Source organism: Pinus tabuliformis, chromosome 3_1 (genome assembly GCF_031772625.1).
Source record: "Pinus tabuliformis cultivar Carrire ecotype Pingquan chromosome 3_1, CPIR1, whole genome shotgun sequence".
Lineage (NCBI taxonomy): Eukaryota > Viridiplantae > Streptophyta > Pinopsida > Pinales > Pinaceae > Pinus > Pinus tabuliformis.
Genome location: NC_142301.1, coordinates 853,107,305 through 853,125,917, shown reverse-complemented (window position 1 = coordinate 853,125,917; position 18,613 = coordinate 853,107,305). Strand labels below are relative to the sequence as shown.

Sequence of the window (18,613 nt, the reverse complement as noted above, 5' to 3'; positions counted from 1 at the left end):
TCCCCTATCACTCCTCCTATAAGAATGATAAAAATGACGATCATGATGTCTATCAGGACCAGAACTAGAGTAGTACCTGTATCCATCACCTCTCCTATCTGGAGTGCCCAACAACCTGTCATCTCTAACTGTGTCATCTCTCTTTGGAATGTGACCACCATGAGACGTACTTCCATATGTCCCATTAGTTTTGTCCTCCTGTCCATGGCCAATTCAAAGTTGCCCTTATCACTACAATTTTGACAGCTTTGAAGGAGTATAACATTAACCTCTCCTTGTTTCTCTTATGCCTGTATGATCCTGTCATTATCTGCCTTACAACTCCTTATTTTTTCCTTCAAGCATCTCAATGTGTCTGTCAAAGTAGAAGAGTACTCAAAACCACGTTGCTCATCTTATGAATAGGGAGAGTCTCTGTATTCTACCATCTTGCTAGTCATTTTGATCTCTTTCCTGCAAGGCATACAAATAACATTTTTTTTTTTGTAAAATAAAATATATGTAAAAATAAAATTATTTATACATATAAATATAAAAGAGAAAATTAAATTAAAATTTAAAATTTTTATTTTCATTTAAAAAAAAAATTAGAAAAACCTATATATAAACACAATATAGTAGAATCCTAAATTTAAATTTAGAAAACTAAAATTCATTCCAAAGAAATTAAAAAAAAAAAAAAAATTAACATACTTTTAAAAAAATGCAAAAAAAAATTGAATTAACATGTGTTTGTTTTATTAAGTTGTGTTGTTGTTTTTTCCAATTAATATTTTTAAACTATTATATGTTTATCTCTTTTTTTTTTTGTAAGGTTTGTAGGACTACATCTTCATCATGTTCATCTTCTCACTCCGATCAGGGGGGTGTAGCACAAGATTTGAACCCAAGACTTCGTTTAGTGAGACTTCATTTCCACGGCCATTGGCAATTGAGCTACCCCAAGCAACCTATATTTTTATCTTTTTAAAATATGTGTTCTAATTATTATTTCTTCCCTTCTATATTTTAAATTATGCTTTAGATTTTTTTGAATGGTTTTATTTTTTATTTTTTAAATTATGTAATTTGTATTATTTAATTCATTAAAAAAAACTGTTCATTTTTTAAATTTTATTTAAAAGATAAATGGCCTGATGTAAATTTAAAAGAGAAAATAAAAGAAAGTGGGTTATTGTTTGGTTATTCTTAAATTATTGATAGATTTTTAATGAAAAGAATAAACTAAAAAAGTTAATTATTTTTTTTGTAAGCTCAGTAGGACATTTTCATTCATTTTTAGCAAAAGCGAGTTAGAACCATATTCAAGGAGTTTAGTGACCTCAACTTGCCCATTGCAAAACCAGCTCTGTTGGCCACTAAACAACATTATACGCCATCTAGAAACAATATAGTTCGAGTTTGTCTAACAGTTCCTTATAAGACTAAAAGTCTTGAAACTATCTACAAGGTAAATAACTGTAACATAAAAGCCCAACCAACTGTTGAAGCCCCGAAAATCGGGTCGACAACAAGGGGGATACCCACCCGGTCCGGACCTTGGTTGGCAGCTCCTTATCCATTTGGTATAGCGGGTCCGACTGGGGATAATGGGACCAGTTTCCCAATCTAAGGGGTGTGTGTGTGTGTAGAGTTGGATGATGCTGATCTAGGAGTATTTTAAGCTAATTTAATTCAAACTTCTAAACGGACTCTATGCTATTGTAATCTAATAAGAAACAACACATCTAATCTACGCTAACCTGGGGTGTATTTCTTCTATTATGCGATCTAAAAATATTTCGAACAATAACTGGTAATAAAGATCATTCAGCTATCATAAGAATAGAAATCAATTAAGATAAACCACTTTGCATAAAAAGTTAAGCAAAACAGTTGTGAACATCATACCACATAATGAGTTATTCATATATCAAGCACAAACAAATGACTCCACCATACAGAAGTGCCAAATGGTAACCCACACATTCATACATTAACATATAAACAACTAAAACTGCATATCACTCTAAGAATATAAGCAGAAATTGGTCAAGAGATAAAAGTACCATTTATGACTGATTTCACTCATAAGCTTCAAGCAATAACGATTTATCTCTACTTTTTCTAACATCTACTAAGAGTACAAAAGTGCAACATCAGTAGCAGACATTAAATGCAAACATTGATAAATCTCGATCCATCCATTCATCAAAAACCCCCTCCGAGGGTGCAAAAGTGCATGTTCTAAGGACAAGTTTTTTGACAAATTTCCGGACCCTTCTCCAAATGCCTGAGAAGGGTTTAAATACTACTAACTAATTAATCTTAATTACATAAATTTAGGACACGGCTTCAAATGACCACCCTTCTACTAAAGCAAATTTATTTCTAAAAATTGAATCTAATTTCTAACCGTTTCTGTATTTGCTCCTTAGTGCTGTAAGCAATGCAACGTTCACCTGGGAAGAGTCGGCTGGTTGTCTTCTCCTTTCGTTCGAGCGATGAAAATAGAAATAACAAGAGCTGGCACCGCTTTCTGACAAACTAGAAGATATTTTCGAAAATCTTCCTCTGGCTTGGTGTATTCGCTGTGTGTATACTTGGTATAACCCAAATTTCTTTCAAACTGATTGTGTTGTTGCTATTTCGGTTTCCGGCCGTGCGAATGACTCAATAAGTTAGGGACTTTGCTCTCTAAACAATTTTCCGTATTGAAAATTGCTTCCGTTCTTTGTTCCAGGCTTTTCTGGAGCGTCTTCCCTCTTTAGCGTTTTTCTTTTTGCTTTACCCAGTCTGAGCTTCAGGATCTTTTGTAAACATGCTGCTTTTGTGCGCCTTTGACTCTGAGTCTTGGATAGTTTATTTCCATCAGTATCTGTTGAGTGATACTCTGGAATCCGTGGTCCTGCTGCATGCGACATCCGTTTGCGAAGGCATCTCTTCTCTGTTCTCCGAGTATTGACGCTTTCCCCTTTTCCTTAGATGTTTCCTGCACATTTATTTATATTAGTTGCTACCTTACAGTTTATGCCAAGGAAAAGAGAAATGACGAAAAGATTGACATGAAAGCTTTAAGTTCTAATGAATGCATAATCATGACACTCATAATTACTTGACTCTTCGAAAAACGCAACACAATCCTTCTTGGATACTTTGGCTTACAATCATTAATTTCTCTTAAGGCGCGCACCCAATTTTGATCTATAGACAGCTTTTCTTGAACACTATGTCGAGGAAATTTTGCGATGAGTGATTTCTGCAATTCGCATCGCAGTATCGAGGATTGCAATGTCAAGATGTGTCATCGCAGCAATTGATGGTCGCATTCATCGCAAATCGCAAGATCGCAAATCGCGTTTAATCATTAAGTCACTGTGTGCTGCTTATGCGATGTTGCGATATGCGACGTCGCATATCGGCCATCGGCGATTCCTTAATTTTTCATTTTAAGAGCGCTTTTCAATATATGCGATGCGATAAATTTCACGTCGCTCCTTCGCAGCTTATTTATGCGCATAGGAAAATGCTTCACTCTCTCTTTGTGATGCGATACAGCTTTAGGGAGTTAAAATACAAAAATTTTGATAAAATGTTTTTTGGATTTTTTTGTTAAGGGTCCCCATTTGCTTGGTGTTATTGCTAATACCAAACAAAGAGGGGGGCTTGTTGGTGACCACAACAATGGCGATTCACTGTGAAGAACCAGTTATCTCTGTTTTTCTATTGAATTTCCACTTCCGAAACAGAAAAATTTTCATATGTCTAAATTTTGTTATGGACAGATAGAGTACATTACTCCTTATCCTATCAATGATACTTTGTCTCAACCTTTTCATATTCCAATTGTTTGCTTCCTCAGGCTTAGTTCGTGTATTCACACCAGACATTACTCGGTCTTTTTTAAAGATAAAATAAGGTCTTCTCTGCGTACTGGCTTTTAAAATATGCTCATTTGTCGTAGGTAGAGCCTCTGCTACCCGCAAGCATCCATAGCCTCGACAGGGTTACCTGTTATCCAATAATGATCCTTTATCCTGCTTGAGGTTATTTACAACATTTCAGAGAAAAACCCTTTTTGACACGTTTTCCTTTTTTATTCTCTAAAGAACAATGTCTTGGTTTGGTGGCCAAATTATGACACAGTCATTCACTCGATTTACACTTTTGCTGAACAAGCTGGCTCGTGATGAGACCCCTTGTCTTTTGATTGCAACAATCTTGAGTCGTTGCCCTATTTTGGTAGACAATATTGGCAAAGTCAGCAAGTTATAATACCTGTGATCATGATAAGCTGGCTCGTGATGAGACCTCTTATTCTTTGAGATATAGTGTTTTCTCGGATTGTTCCTCTGAATGCTGCGATTTCCTTTAGCAGGGAGGAAGTCATTTTTTTTCCTTAAGAAAGCCCTGGACGACAATAATAGAGTTTGAAAATAGCAGCTTTACAAAGAATATTTATTTTATTATTGATACCTTTCATTGTGCTGATATAAAACAATTTCTTACCAAAGATTGCTTTCATCAAAGTTTTTGAGGTTGAAACTAGCATCATGTTTAGGCTAAAGTTAACTCTACCTGTCAATAATAAAAATCAGATTTTTCGAAAAATTTTGCTACTTGTACAAGCAAAAATCTCAAAATCCGATAGAGAATTGGTGTCTTTTTCATGAACCCTTATAGTGACCATCTACAACTGGTTTTATTTATAAGAAAGAGAAAAACAAATAAAAACTAAAACTATCCTACAAAAATAGAAGAGTGATCTTCTATGGAAAATACATTTTAAGAATCTGTCCATTAACAGGCAAAGAATCTCTTCTACCTGCCAAATCCTGCAACACAAACGTCGATGGGCCTATGACTTCTACAATCTGAAAAGGACCAAGCCACAACTTCTGAAATTTCGTATGTTTGCCCTTTTCTTCATGAGCCTTATCCCATTTTAAAACTAAATCTCCCATCTGAAAGTTTTTTCTGGTCATTATGCTTGAGTCAAAAGAGGATTTTATCAGCGCTTGATGATGGGCATGGGTTTTCTTAGCTTGTTCTCGTTGTTCTTCTAATTTTATTATTTCCATTTGTCTTAGTTGTATGGAGGAGGTAGATACCTCGTCGATGTGTTGTACTAAAGACAAAGAGGGAATGACTAAGTGAGTTGGAATAACCACTTCTTTCCCATAAACTAAATTAAAGGGAGAAGTGCCGATTGAAGATTTCTTCGCTATTCTATCTGCCCATAAAGCATTTACCAATGCTTTGTGCCAATTCTTTTGGTTTTGGTCGACTGTTCTTTTAATAATCCTGATCAGGTTTTTGTTTGTTGATTCAGCCAATCCATTACCTTGCGGATAGTAGTTGGCCGAATATTTCAGTTTGAACCCTCTTTTAAGTTCAAACTCAGTCATTGTATTTCCAGAAAAGTATGAAGCATTATCAAACATTAAGGCCGTTGGCAATCCAAACCTAGTGATTATAAATTGATCTATGAATTCAATAATGTTTTCAGAATTAGCTGTCTTGAGAGGAACTGCTTCTACCCATTTAGTAAAATAATCTGTTGCCGTGAGGATGTACCTATGCTGCTTAGAAGAGTGAGGAACGATCTCACCTATTATGTCCAAGCCCCATTGACTGAATGGTTGCTCGATGTTAACCGGCTGTAGTGGCATGGACGGTTTCTTTTGTTTCCCTGCAGCAGTCTGGCAGACTTGGCATTTCCTCATGTAACTGTGTGAGTCCTTGAACAGCGTGGGCCAATAGTATCCTGCACGTAAGATTTTATGTGCAGTAGCGTCTCCAGCATAGTGTCTGCCTGCTGGTCCATCGTGGAGTTCCTGCAAAACCTTTTCAGCTTCAGTTTTCTCAAGACACCTAAGAAGCACAGAATCGTAATTCCTTTTAAACAGAACATCATTTATGAGCTGGTATTGTTTAGCTTTCAATCTCAGAGCTCTTTTCTTGGTGTGATCCAGGTGTGATGGAGCATACCCGTTCTTAAGATAATAAATGGTGTCAGCATATAATGATTCTGCGTCGTTTAGGCTTACCTCATACGTATGTACCTCTTCAAATGAGTTCTCAGGAATTTGCGATGCTCCAGCCAACATCTTGTAGAAGCCTTGACCTCTTACAATGTTTGCTGGTTTGATCTCAAGATCGTATTCTTGTAAAACGGTGATCCAATTTGCTCTTTTTTCGCCCACATCCTTCTGTATCAGAAGGTTTCTTACTGCTGGAAACGGTACTATGACTTTGGTATGGGCTTTAAGTAAGAAAGGTCTGAAATACTTGATCGCTTTGAAAATAGCATATGCCTGTTTCTCCACGTCTGAATAATTGAGTTTAGCACCTTGTAAGTTCGAGCTAAAAAATGCGATTGGAGCTTCCGCCTTCTCTTGATTTGCTTGAGTTAGAATCGCGGCATAAGATTTCTCTGAGGCAAATGTGTATAAGATAAAAGATTCTGAAAAAATTCGGGGTCGCTAAAGATGGAGTGTTAATGATAGCTTGTTTGATCAAGTTGAATGCTTCATGCTCATCTTGACCCCATTTAAAATTTGAATTCTTTTTAATCATATTTTGCAAAGGAGAAAAATACGTGAGAAGTCTCGGACAAATCTCTTCACAAAATTGATTTGACCAAGGAAAGATTGCATGGCTTTTTTGTTATGAGGCATGGATATTTCGGAAATTTCTTTGATTCTGTCGGGTTCAATGTGAATACCAGATTTTGACACTATGAATCCTAGCAGTTTTCCTTCACTTAATGCGAAAAAATATTTCTTTGGGTTAAGTGAAATCCCATACCTTAAACATCGTTGAAAGATTTGTTTCAAGTCTTTGAGATGGTCGCTTCGCTTCTTGGAGTACACTGTTATATCATCCAGGTAAATCACTACAGATTTATTGACTAAACCTTTAAATGCGATGTCCATGGCTCTCTGAAAGGTAGCGCCGACATTGATCAGACCAAATCGCATCTTCCGATATGCGTATGTGCCCCATTTAGTTCGGAATGTGGTTTTTAACTGATCATCGAGATGTACCAGCACTTGATTGTATCCTGAAAATCCATCCAAAAAAGACATTAATTCTGAGCCTGCTACTACCTGTAATATCTGCTCCATAGGTGGGAGGGGAAAATTGTTTTTTTGACAGGCTTTGTTGAGATTTCGGAAATCGATACAGATTCTAATATCTCCGTTTTTCTTTATAACGGGTACCATATTGGATACCCATTTGGAATGTCTAACGGGGAAAATTATTCTGGCTCTCAACAACTTATTTAGCTCAGTTTTTATCTGATTTTCTAAATTGGGGTGGATTTTTCTGAGTTTCTGCAGGACAGGTTTTTCATTGTCAATCATAGGGATAGTGTGTTGAATGATAGAAGTGTGGTATGTCTTCAGCTCATCGTAATTCCAGGCAAAAACATTTTTGTATTGCCTCAAAAGACGGATATACGCTATTTTTTCTTCAGGGGTTAGGTTGTGGCCTAGATTAACGTTTTGTGGTTTCTCATCGGTTCCTAGGTTTACTAATTCGTAGTTTAGAGTCGAACTGTAGAGTTTAGAATTGGTAGACCTTTTAAACCGAATTTTCAAGTCATATAAGTCTTCTAACTTAACCACCGATTTAGGTATAGCATTATCAATGCTATTTTGTTGTATTTGGTGATCATGATGGTCTTCGTCAATTATTTGATTTGAGTAGGATCCTTCAGAAGTGAGGAAATTTACAATGTCAGGATCGTCATTGAATACTCTCCAGTTTGTAATGTTGTCAGGGATGGATGGTCTAAAGATTAATTCTATTGAGAATCTATCTGGACTAAAACCTTCGGAGGGAATAAGTCTAGAGGCTACGTTAGCTAACAGGTCTGTGCTCACATTTTGAAGTCTTGGGATTGACGAAATATTGAATGCTATGAAATGTGCAGTCAGATCTTGTACTAAAGATTGATAGTGTTTCAAATGACCTGATAGGCAATGTATGGTGTTACGCACCTGTTTGACGACGATCTCAGAGTCTCCAAAGACTTGAAGGTACTTAACATTCAACCCGATTGCTTTGTATATGCCTTGCACCAAGGCCTCGTATTCCGCTGTATTGTTTGTGCAATCGAATTCAAGTCTGCACGTAAGTATGGTCTTATTTCCATCTGGGCTAATCAGAATGCATCCTGCTCCTGCTCCCTCGTTAGGTTTAGAGCCATCAAAATATAATTTCCAAAACAAAGATGTATTTACAGGGTTATCTAAAAAATTAACACACTTTGAATTATCAGTTTGGGAAAAAATTTCGACTTGGGACAAAACTGAATTTTCTAAGTAAGGTGAGATATGAGAATTGAAATTGCCGAGGAAAGAATCTATCGAGTAATTGCCTATGATACTGTTGTTGTATGCTATTGCTTCATTTTCTCCCTCCAATTCCGTCACTATGTACTTCTGGTGTAACTCTCGTTCAACCTTTATTTGATTCGGTTTACCATTGTAGGGTAACCACATGCGCGACCAGTCGGTTGAGAAGTATCCATGGAGTTTTTCGGACCAATCCCTGCTAAGAATTAAACCATGGAATTCAGGGATATCAGCTACTAGAATGTCAATAACCTGACATACCTTCAGGTTAGACGACAATCTTATGGTCACTTGATTAAGTTCACCAATCACTTCGACTTGAGATCGATCAAGCTGAACTATGCGCACCGTGGATTTTTGTGGTTGAACATTCAACTTGGCACATATTGATCTGGGTAAAATATTCGTTGAAGCACCAGAATCTACCAAACAATTGTGCACATTTTTATTGAAAATTTCATAAGTGAGAAGAAAAGGGGGAGTGTGAGACCTTGATCTTCCTCCAATCAAGGCAATGTCATTTGGGTCAATCTTATTGATCGTGTTGGTTGGAGGTCTTCCCATGTTGTGGGAAGCTACAGCTGTAGGTAAAGATGTAGTAGGCACGGCATGTAATTCTTTCATCATTATCTTCTGTTGATGTTTCAATTTTCTCAACTCGTAAAGAGTGATATTAGCCCTAGTCTTTTTCATGTCATCGATAATGTTATACTCCATTTCATCCGACACAATGAGTGTTCTTGATGGAGGTGTTTGATCTGATTGGACTGGGCTATATTGAGTCGCTTTAGCGGTTGTTTTCTTTGTTGCGACTTTATCTTTTGCTGCAGGGCTTGCGCCCTTCTGCTTAGGGGTAGTTTGGGGAGGATCAAGTTGGTTTTTGCTTCGTGTGCTAACCGGAAATGCTTCTTGATCTTCTTCTTGTGGGAGGATGAAATCCCACATTCCTTGTAGTTCCACAACTTCTTCGTCATCGGTCTGCCCTTCAGTGGTATTCTCTTCTTCTTCCTCTTCTTCGGATTCGACGTTTGAGATAGCGTTGGGTGGTTTCACATCCATTGAAGGATTTCTTTTAAAAGCTCTGTAGGGCTTTTTTGAAGAAGTTTCTGCTACTTGTTTTTTTATGTCAATCATCTCATTGGACATGGTTTTTAACACTTTTTGTAATCCTTCCAAATCGAAAGGATCTTTCGTTTGTTTCTTCTTGGGGTCTTCCTTGTAGGAGACTTTCTTAGATTTGCGTTCCTCTATCGCAGATCTTTTTTCCAGGGCTACTACGCGTTTCTCTACTGCTATCGCCTCTGTCAAGTTTTCAACTAAGGTTGTCTTATTTGCCCTATCGACGAAGATTGCCAAGTTTGATGGTAAGGCTGTAATATACCATTCACATCTCACTTCTTTGCTGGGCTGGGAAGGAGCGGGAATTTTGTTGAGGATTTTATTGAACCGTAAATTAAAATCTTTGATGGGTTCTCTAGCCTCGGCTTTAAGATTGGATAGGTCATTGATCAACGTCGCCGTTGATCTGTCATCCCCAAACTTGGTAAGGAATTGACTTTGAAAAATGTCCCAACTTGTGATAGACCCGGAAGGTAATGAAAAGTACCATGACCTGGCTGTCCCTTTCATTGTGTAGGGAAAAAGCCGGACGACAGCATCCTCATTGGTAACTCCGTTGAGATTAACAGAAAGCATGAAATTATTGATATGCTCTTCAGCTAGCATGCCTGTTTCTGGATTGAATTTGGGTAGCCATTTCTCAGGATGGGCCGGTATTGGGCTCAGGGGTGGAGGCATTAAAACTGCCCCAGGATTGTTCCATGGAGACTGGGCCATCGTTGAGCTGCTAGTGAATGAAAGTGCAGAGGATGATCCCTGATGCTGGGAAGATGAAGATATTATGATCTTTGATGATTGAAGAGGAGGGGCTGTGGAAGATGGATGAGTGGTTTGGAATGAAGACGTGGGTGGTTGACTTCGTGGTGATGGAGTTGAAATGGACGACGTGGATGAAAGAGTCTCACTGTCAGACTCTGGTGGTGTTTTCCTTGCTCTTTTCCTGGTGGGGAGAGGGAATTCAGTTGGCTGGATGCCAAATTTTTCGCTCTTTAATCTGGTCAGGGGATGAGCAGGATTGTACTGCGAAGTCACACTGCTTTGAGATTTATCAGACCTCTAAGTAAAAATAGAGAATCCCTGGAGTTTACGAATCAGAGTTTGAATTTCAGGGGGTTCAATGATAAATTGGTCTGAAATATTAGGGTATGTAGCAGCGGTTGATACTCGAGCGACTTCTGACTCTGGATTTAAACGTACTGGGGAAGTCGGGGGAGTTGATGAGGGCGATTTTCTCTCAGAATGGTATTTAGATTTTGATTTAGGTGCCATTCATAGTTCGGGCCCTCCTTCTAGCGCCAAATATGTTGAAGCCCCAAAAATCGAGTCGACAACAAGGGGGATACCCACCCGGTCCGGACCTTGGTTGGCAGCTCCTTATCCGTTTGGTATAGCGGGTCCGACTGGGGATAATGGGACCAGTTTCCCAATCTAAGGGGTGTGTGTGTGTGTAGAGTTGGATGATGCTGATCTAGGAGTATTTTAAGTTAATTTAATTCAAACTTCTAAACTGACTCTATGCTATTGTAATCTAATAAGAAACAACACATCTAATCTACGCTAACCCGGGGTGTATTTCTTCTATTATGCGATCTAAAAAGATTTCGAACAATAACTGGTAATAAAGATCATTCAGCTATCATAAGAATAGAAATCAATTAAGATAAACCACTTTGCATAAAAAGTTAAGCAAAACAGTTGTGAACATCATACCGCATAATGAGTTATTCATATATCAAGCACAAATAAATGACTCCACCGTACAGAAGTGCCAAATGGTAACCCACACATTCATACATTAACATATAAACAACTAAAACTGCATATCACTCTAAGAATATAAGCAGAAATTGGTCAAGAGATAAAAGTACCATTTATGACTGATTTCACTCATAAGCTTCAAGCAATAACGATTTATCTCTACTTCTTCTAACATCTACTAAGAGTACAGAAGTGCAACATCAGTAGCAGACATTAAATGCAAACATTGATAAATCTCGATCCATCCATTCATCAAAAACCCCCTCCGAGGGTGCAAAAGTGCATGTTCTGAGGACAAGTTTTTTGATAAATTTCCGGACCCTTCTCCAAATGCCTGAGAACGGTTTAAATACTACTAACTAATTAATCTTAATTACATAAATTTAGGACATGGCTTCAAATGACCACCCTTCTACTAAAGCAAATTTATTTCTAAAAATTGAATCTAATTTCTAACCGTTTCTGTCAGGGAAAATTTTAAGAACCCCCCCTAAATTTATAAATATAATAAATGGGCGAATCTCCATGGTATATAGGAAAACTGGAAGGCGATTTTATCAATAATATAATATGTATATATAATTTTTTGGAGAATCTCTCACCAGGCATGGCGAATATTTTACTCAATTATAAAATCTTGTAAGATCTTGGCGAGTCTTTCACTAAATAATAAAACTTTGTAAAGTCCTAGTGAATCTTAGCATAGACTACATGCTGGTTTAATTCCCCCATTTAAATAGGCTACATTCTAGGTGAATACCATGGGTCAATACCATGTGCCATTTTGGTGAATACCATGGGTCAATACCATGTGCCATTTTTATTTTTATTAATTCTAATATTAGGGTTAATAATGGTTTTTTGCATGGTATTAATAACAATCTAGTCGATGGTATTTGTCCCATAGTATTTTGGCCATAGGTTTCAACTAAATATAACCCATTTTTTGAGTGTTCGTAAATATAAGGTGACTTATGGAGTAAATATAAAAAAATGTTTTATTTGTTTACCATACCTCTCGTTTATTTATATTTTTATTAATTTACCATACCTCTTTTACAAATATGGTATTTGGCCCATAGGATTCACTTAAATAAAATCTCTTTCTTGAGCCTTCATAAATAGAACGAGGGTTATGGACTAAATATAAAAAGAGGTTTTATTTATTTACGATACGTCTAGTTTATTTATATTTTTATTTATTTACCATACCTTTTGAGTAAGTATAAAAAGACGTTTTATTTATTTACCATACCTCCACTTTACTTATATTTTTATTTGTTTACACCCTTACATGTATATAAGGTGACTTATGGAGTAAATATAAAAAATGTTTTATTATTTACCATACCTCTCATTTATTTATATTTTTATTAATTTACCATACCTCTTTTATAAATATGGTATTTGGCCCATAGGATTCACTTAAATAAAACCTATTCTTGAAAATGGGCGAATGGAAGGTTGTAAGTCCTAATTTCAAGGGCTAAATTTACCTTTTTTACCCTCTCCCTTAAAATAAGGTGGGCTATTTGAGGTGATTTGTAAAAATGTACTATGATACAAAATATTCGCCCACTAAAAATTTAAAACCCCTTAATTTCGCCAAAGGGCGAACATTCGCCCCTAAAATTATCCTTGGTTTTTGTATTTGCTCCTTAGTGCTGTAAGCAATGCAACGTTCGCCTGGGAAGAGTCGGCTGGTTGTCTTCTCCTTTCGTTCGAGTGATGAAAATAGAAATAACAAGAGCTGGCACCGCTTTCTGACAAACTAGAAGATATTTTCGAAAATCTTCCTCTGGCTTGGTGTATTCGCTGTGTGTATACTTGGTATAACCCAAATTTCTTTCAAACTGATTGTGTTGTTGCTATTTCGGTTTCCGGCCATGTGAATGACTCAATAAGTTAGGGACTTTGCTCTCTGAACAATTTTCCGTATTGAAAATTGCTTCCGTTCTTTGTTCCAGGCTTTTTTGGAGCGTCTTCCCTCTTTAGCATTTTTCTTTTTACTTTACCCAGTCTGAGCTTCAGGATCTTTTCTAAACATGCTGCTTTTGTGCGCCTTTGACTCTGAGTCTTGGATAGTCTATTTCCATCAGTATCTGTTGAGTGATACTCTGGAATCCGCGGTCCTGCTGCATGCGGCATCCGTTTGCGAAGGCATCTCTTCTCTGTTCTCCGAGTATTGACGCTTTCCCCTTTTCCTTAGATGTTTCCTGCACATTGATTTATATTAGTTGCTGCCTTACAGTTTACGCCAAGGAAAAGAGAAATGACGAAAAGATTGACATGAAAGCTTTAAGTTCTAATGAATGCATAATCATGACACTCATAATTACTTGACTCTTAGAAAAACGCAACACAATCCTTCTTGGATACTTTGGCGTACAATCATTAATTTCTCTTAAGGCGCGCGCCCAATTTTGATCTACAGACAGCTTTCCTTGAACACTATGTCGAGGAAATTTTGCGATGAGTGATTTCTGCGATTCGCATCGCAGTATCGAGGATTGTGATGTCAAGATGTGTCATCGCAGGAATTGATGGTCGCATTCATCGCAGATCGCAAATCGCAGATCGCAAGATCGCAAATCGCGTTTAATCATTCAATCACTGTGTGCTGCTTATGCGATGTTGCGATATGCGACGTCGCATATCGGCCGTCGGCGATTCCTTAATTTTTCATTTTAAGAGCGCTTTTCAATATATGCGATGCGATGAATTTCGCGTCAATCCTTCGCAGCTTATTTATGCGCATAGGAAAACGCTTCACTCTCTCTTTGCGATGTGATACAGCTTTAGGGAGTTAAAATACAAAAATTTTGATAAAATGTTTTTTGGATTTTTTTGTTAAGGGTCCCCATTTGCTTGGTGTTATTGCTAATACCAAACAAATAGGGGGGGTTGTTGGTGACCACAACACCAACATATTTACCATAGAGAATTAAAAAAAATTGAAACCAAATTGAGTCGAGCATATTTTTATTCATCAGAGGAATCCAATCGAGTTAGATCCTTTGCACTTGAACCCAATAATTCAGACTGAGGAAGACACGGAATGTGCTTCTCAATGTGACCGAGATGAACGTTTTGTTGTTGAATTTGGAATTGGATAAGTAGAAAATCCTTTTAGATTTCTTGAAATCCAGGATCGGACCTAAACACTACAACAAAACCAGCGATTTGCGCCAGATTTTAGTGCATTTTTTTTGTAATTGTGATGAGCAACCTGGCGCTAAATCTGGCTCTATTGTACAATTTTTAAAGCGTCCTTTTTTGCACCTGATTTTGCATCCTTTTTCACGCTAAATTTTTCATCATTTTTTACACCAAACTATGCATCATTTTTTGCGTCAAATTTTGAACCAAGATTTGCATCTTATTTTATGACAGGTTTTGCTTCTAGTTTTGTGTCATTTTTTGCATCTATTTTTCATTCTCTTTTGCTTCCTATTTTGTGTCATTCTTTTCTTCCATTTTTGCACCATCATTTGCATCAAGTTTACACTGTATTTTGAATCCAATTTAACGTCTTTTTATGCATCCATTTTGTGTCAGTTTTTGCATCTAGTCTTACGCCAGGTTTTGTATCTAGTCTTACACTAGTTTTTGCTTCTATTTTTGCACCAGCTTTGGTGCCTATCTTTGCACCATGTGTTGAATTTGATTTAGCACCAAATTTTGCATCCATTTTTGTGCCCATTTTTGCATCTTTTTTTGGACCATTTTTTACATCCACATTTACGTTTGATTTGTCTCCATTTTTCCCATCTCATTTTGCACCATATTTTGCGTCATTTGTTTCATCCAATTTTGCATCATTTTTAACACCATCTCTTGCATCTAATGTTACATCATTTTGAGCATCCAAATTTGCATTTATATTTGCATCTTATGTTGAGTCATGTGTTGTGTCCACCTTTGCATCTTATTTTGTGTCTAATGGTACATTCAATTTAGAGCCATTTTTTACGTCTACTTTTGTATTTGTTTTTGCACCAAGTTTTGCATCCAATTTTAAGCTATTTTATGCCCCTTTTTGCACCATTTTTTTGTGTCTACTTGTGTCGAATGTTGCACCATTATTTACACCGACTTTTTCATCCAATTTTGCATTTTTTTGGTGTCTAGTTTTACATCGTTTTCACCATCCAAATTTGCATCTTTTTTTGCCTCATTTTGTGTCCACATTTGGATATAATTTTGTGTCTGAGTTCGAGCCTAAATTTGCATGTGATTAGGAATCATTTTTTACATCCAATATGGCATCCTTGGTTTCACCTTTTTTCAGCCCCATTTTGCATCTTGTTTTATGTCTTTTCTTACATCTTTTTTTTTTCCTTTTTTGCACCCAAGTTTGCATCCCAAATTTACACCATTATTTGCATCATCATTTGTCATATTAATTTGTAACGTTTTTTGCTTCTTTTTAACGCTAAACTTTGCATCTTATTTTACATCTAGTTGTTGTCTTTTTTTGCATCTAATTTGGTGCCCATTTATGTGTCCTTGTTTTTGCCCAATTTGATATCCTTTTGTATGCCATGTTTTGTTCCCTTCTTTGTGTCAACTATTGCACAATTTTTCACTTCTAATTTAAAACACTTTGTATGTCAATTGTTTGCATTTTGTATTAATTCCTAGTTTAACATCCAATTTTACTTTCAATTTTGTATCCATGGTTACATCCACGTTTGACTTCTTATATAGAGTATATTTTTCTTTACATATATGACCCCCTTTATAGATTCATAGTGAAATATATGATAGTTTCTAAATATCATTAAAGCAGATATCACAATTCAAAATCATTTGTAAAGAAATTTAAGAGAAATTGACAACATCCATCCAAAAAAATAACAATGTGTCATTAACAATTTTCAAAACATGTATAAAATAGCAACATAATACTAATAAAATCAGTATTATTTTTAATCAAAACAATTAAAATTCAAATATGATTAACAAATCAAAATATTTCATGAATATCGTTATTCTACGATAAATTAACAACATACATAAATCAAACTCATCGTATGATTACAAAATCAAAATGTCTCATTGATATAGGGTAAATTCACAACACCCATCTAAACATAGCAATGTCATTCTACACAATAATTTCTTCATAAAAAACAATGCATGTGCATGCCTAGCTACCACCACCAAGATCATCCTCATGATCATCTTGACCATCCTCATTACTCTGATCCACATCATCACCAACACCGCAACTATCATCATCATCTCCTCCTTCACCACCATCATCCTCATCCTCATCCTCATCATCTCCTGATATATGTTGAACATAATTTGGATCATCGTCTTGGCAATCATTACCTATAGCATTCTGACAAAAAAAATCAATATTACATGTTAGTATTAATTACATAACACAACGCATGTTTTTGTTATACAATGTTAACCATAAAATGAGGTAAGATATAATATCTAATAGTACTAAAAAATAAAATGAAAATATGGTTTAAAAGTATATTGGAAATCTAACTAAGATTACATACCATAGAGTCCATCCAAACAACAAATTCAACCCATCTCTTTTTCCGCAGCACCTCCTTTTCCAAATGATTTGGAGGTCTTCCATATTTTAGTTCCTATCAATCAGTAAATAGGGAGAAATTAGATAACAATGACTTTCTTCTAGTACAAAATTTATTAAAAAAATATCACATGTTTAATATACTTACAAAGGTTGTTATCAGTGCTTTTAAACCTTTCTGGCCACTACGATGAGTGACTTTTGTCTTGGTTAACCTCGCCTTGGATGCCTTGTCCTTAAACATAAACCAATTCAATTTATTTTCACACAAATACATGTCTAAGATACTTATAAGTATTAATACATTCTAAATAATGTTTAATGAAAAATTCAATACCTGAATGCTCTCATTGCCGGCTTTTCTTTGTGCTACCAACTTCTCATATGATTTTACAAGTTCTTTCCATACTTTAAAAGGTATGTCAATAGGTCTTTGTTTCAGTCTTTGATCTTGAGGCATTTTTTTAATTTTTCTTGTTTGGGTAAAAATTTTGGTTAAAAAAAACCAAACAAGTAATTCACATCAATGGCATGGGGACTCTATGGATATGTGTAAAAAAATGGCTATAAAGAAAACATCCAAAAAACATATGAGCTCTCCCTTTGATGGTCACTTGGGGCATATGGCTGGAAAGGAACAACTCCATTTTCGAAAATCAAGGACAATCCTTTCTCAAAGTCCTTCCTAATATTTGCTCCAAATGTCTTAAAATGAAAAACAAAATTCAAACGTAATCCTTAAACATCTCCCTTAAATATAACGTTGGACCATAAATTCTTCACTTTTATTGTTATCGGCTCTGGAATGATTTTTCTATATGCAATTATATAATGAAATATGTGTGCACTAATGAAAAAACATTGAGTTTCATTTTTCATAATCACAAACAATGAAAAAAGAATCACACGTAACTAGCATCATTTTGGAGATTTTATATTTATTAAAAATCTTTAACATGTTTTCCTCCCATATCTCATAAAAAGGTGTGAAATTTTTTATATACTCTCCAATAAGCACTACAACAAAACCAGCGATTTGGAGGTTTTACACTAAGTTTTTCAACATCGAACTTACTAGGGCTTGCACCACTGGGGTTATTAGTAAGAATCTCATGAGGTTTGCATAGCCATGATTATTAGAATCAAAATAGTAGGATTTGCACTAAAAAATAGTTCATAGAGCTTTCCTGTTGGGGAGAAAATCACAAGTTCAACTTCTGCAGTGCAGAGCACCGAGAGCTCGTAAGCTTTCTTCAGCAATCCACCTACGTTTGGAAAATGTAGCCTGCCTGCTGGCGATGTTCTCAATCCTCTTCCTCTGCATCTTTCCCCTCACTATTCTTGTATGTCCTCTTTCGTTTTTCCCTCCAAACAAACCCTCTCAAATTGAGAAAGCAGAACAACTCACTCGATGAGAATCCGAATCCAATTATCGCTTCTAACAATAACCCAATACGATACCAGAAGTGATTACACAAAACCTCATTAACTCTTCATTTGTTTGGAAAAGAGCCAAGCATATACTTCTGACGAGGGTTTCCGTCTCAAGTCTGGCTCGCATGACGTCGCTTAGTCAATTGCGAGAAAAGTTTTCCACCTGCCTGTCACATTCGGTTTGTCACACTATATATTAAAATAAGGTTGATCATACTAACAATAAGGTTGTATAGTTTAAAAGGAGGGCTCTTCTGACTGCATTTGGTTGGTTTATAGAAAAGATTGCTGGAATGTGTAATGTGAATGCTCTGCTAACTGTTTTTTAAGCATTTGGAAGTATTAAAACCCCCTAGGATAATTAATGTAAGACCTGTTAATTAATGTGTAAAGATGG

The 18,613-nt window shown here is 36.1% G+C and overlaps 1 long non-coding RNA gene across 1 annotated transcript; it reads right to left on the bottom strand.

Moving 5' to 3' along the window:
• Positions 1-16,166: 16,166 nt before the first annotated feature.
• Positions 16,167-16,891, bottom strand: LOC149190228 (uncharacterized). Its single transcript, XR_016255965.1, has 2 exons — positions 16,745-16,891; positions 16,167-16,572 (listed from the first exon to the last, which is right to left on the bottom strand). It is a non-coding gene; the product is annotated as an uncharacterized LOC149190228 (long non-coding RNA).
• Between the last annotated feature and the right edge of the window lie 1,722 nt (positions 16,892-18,613).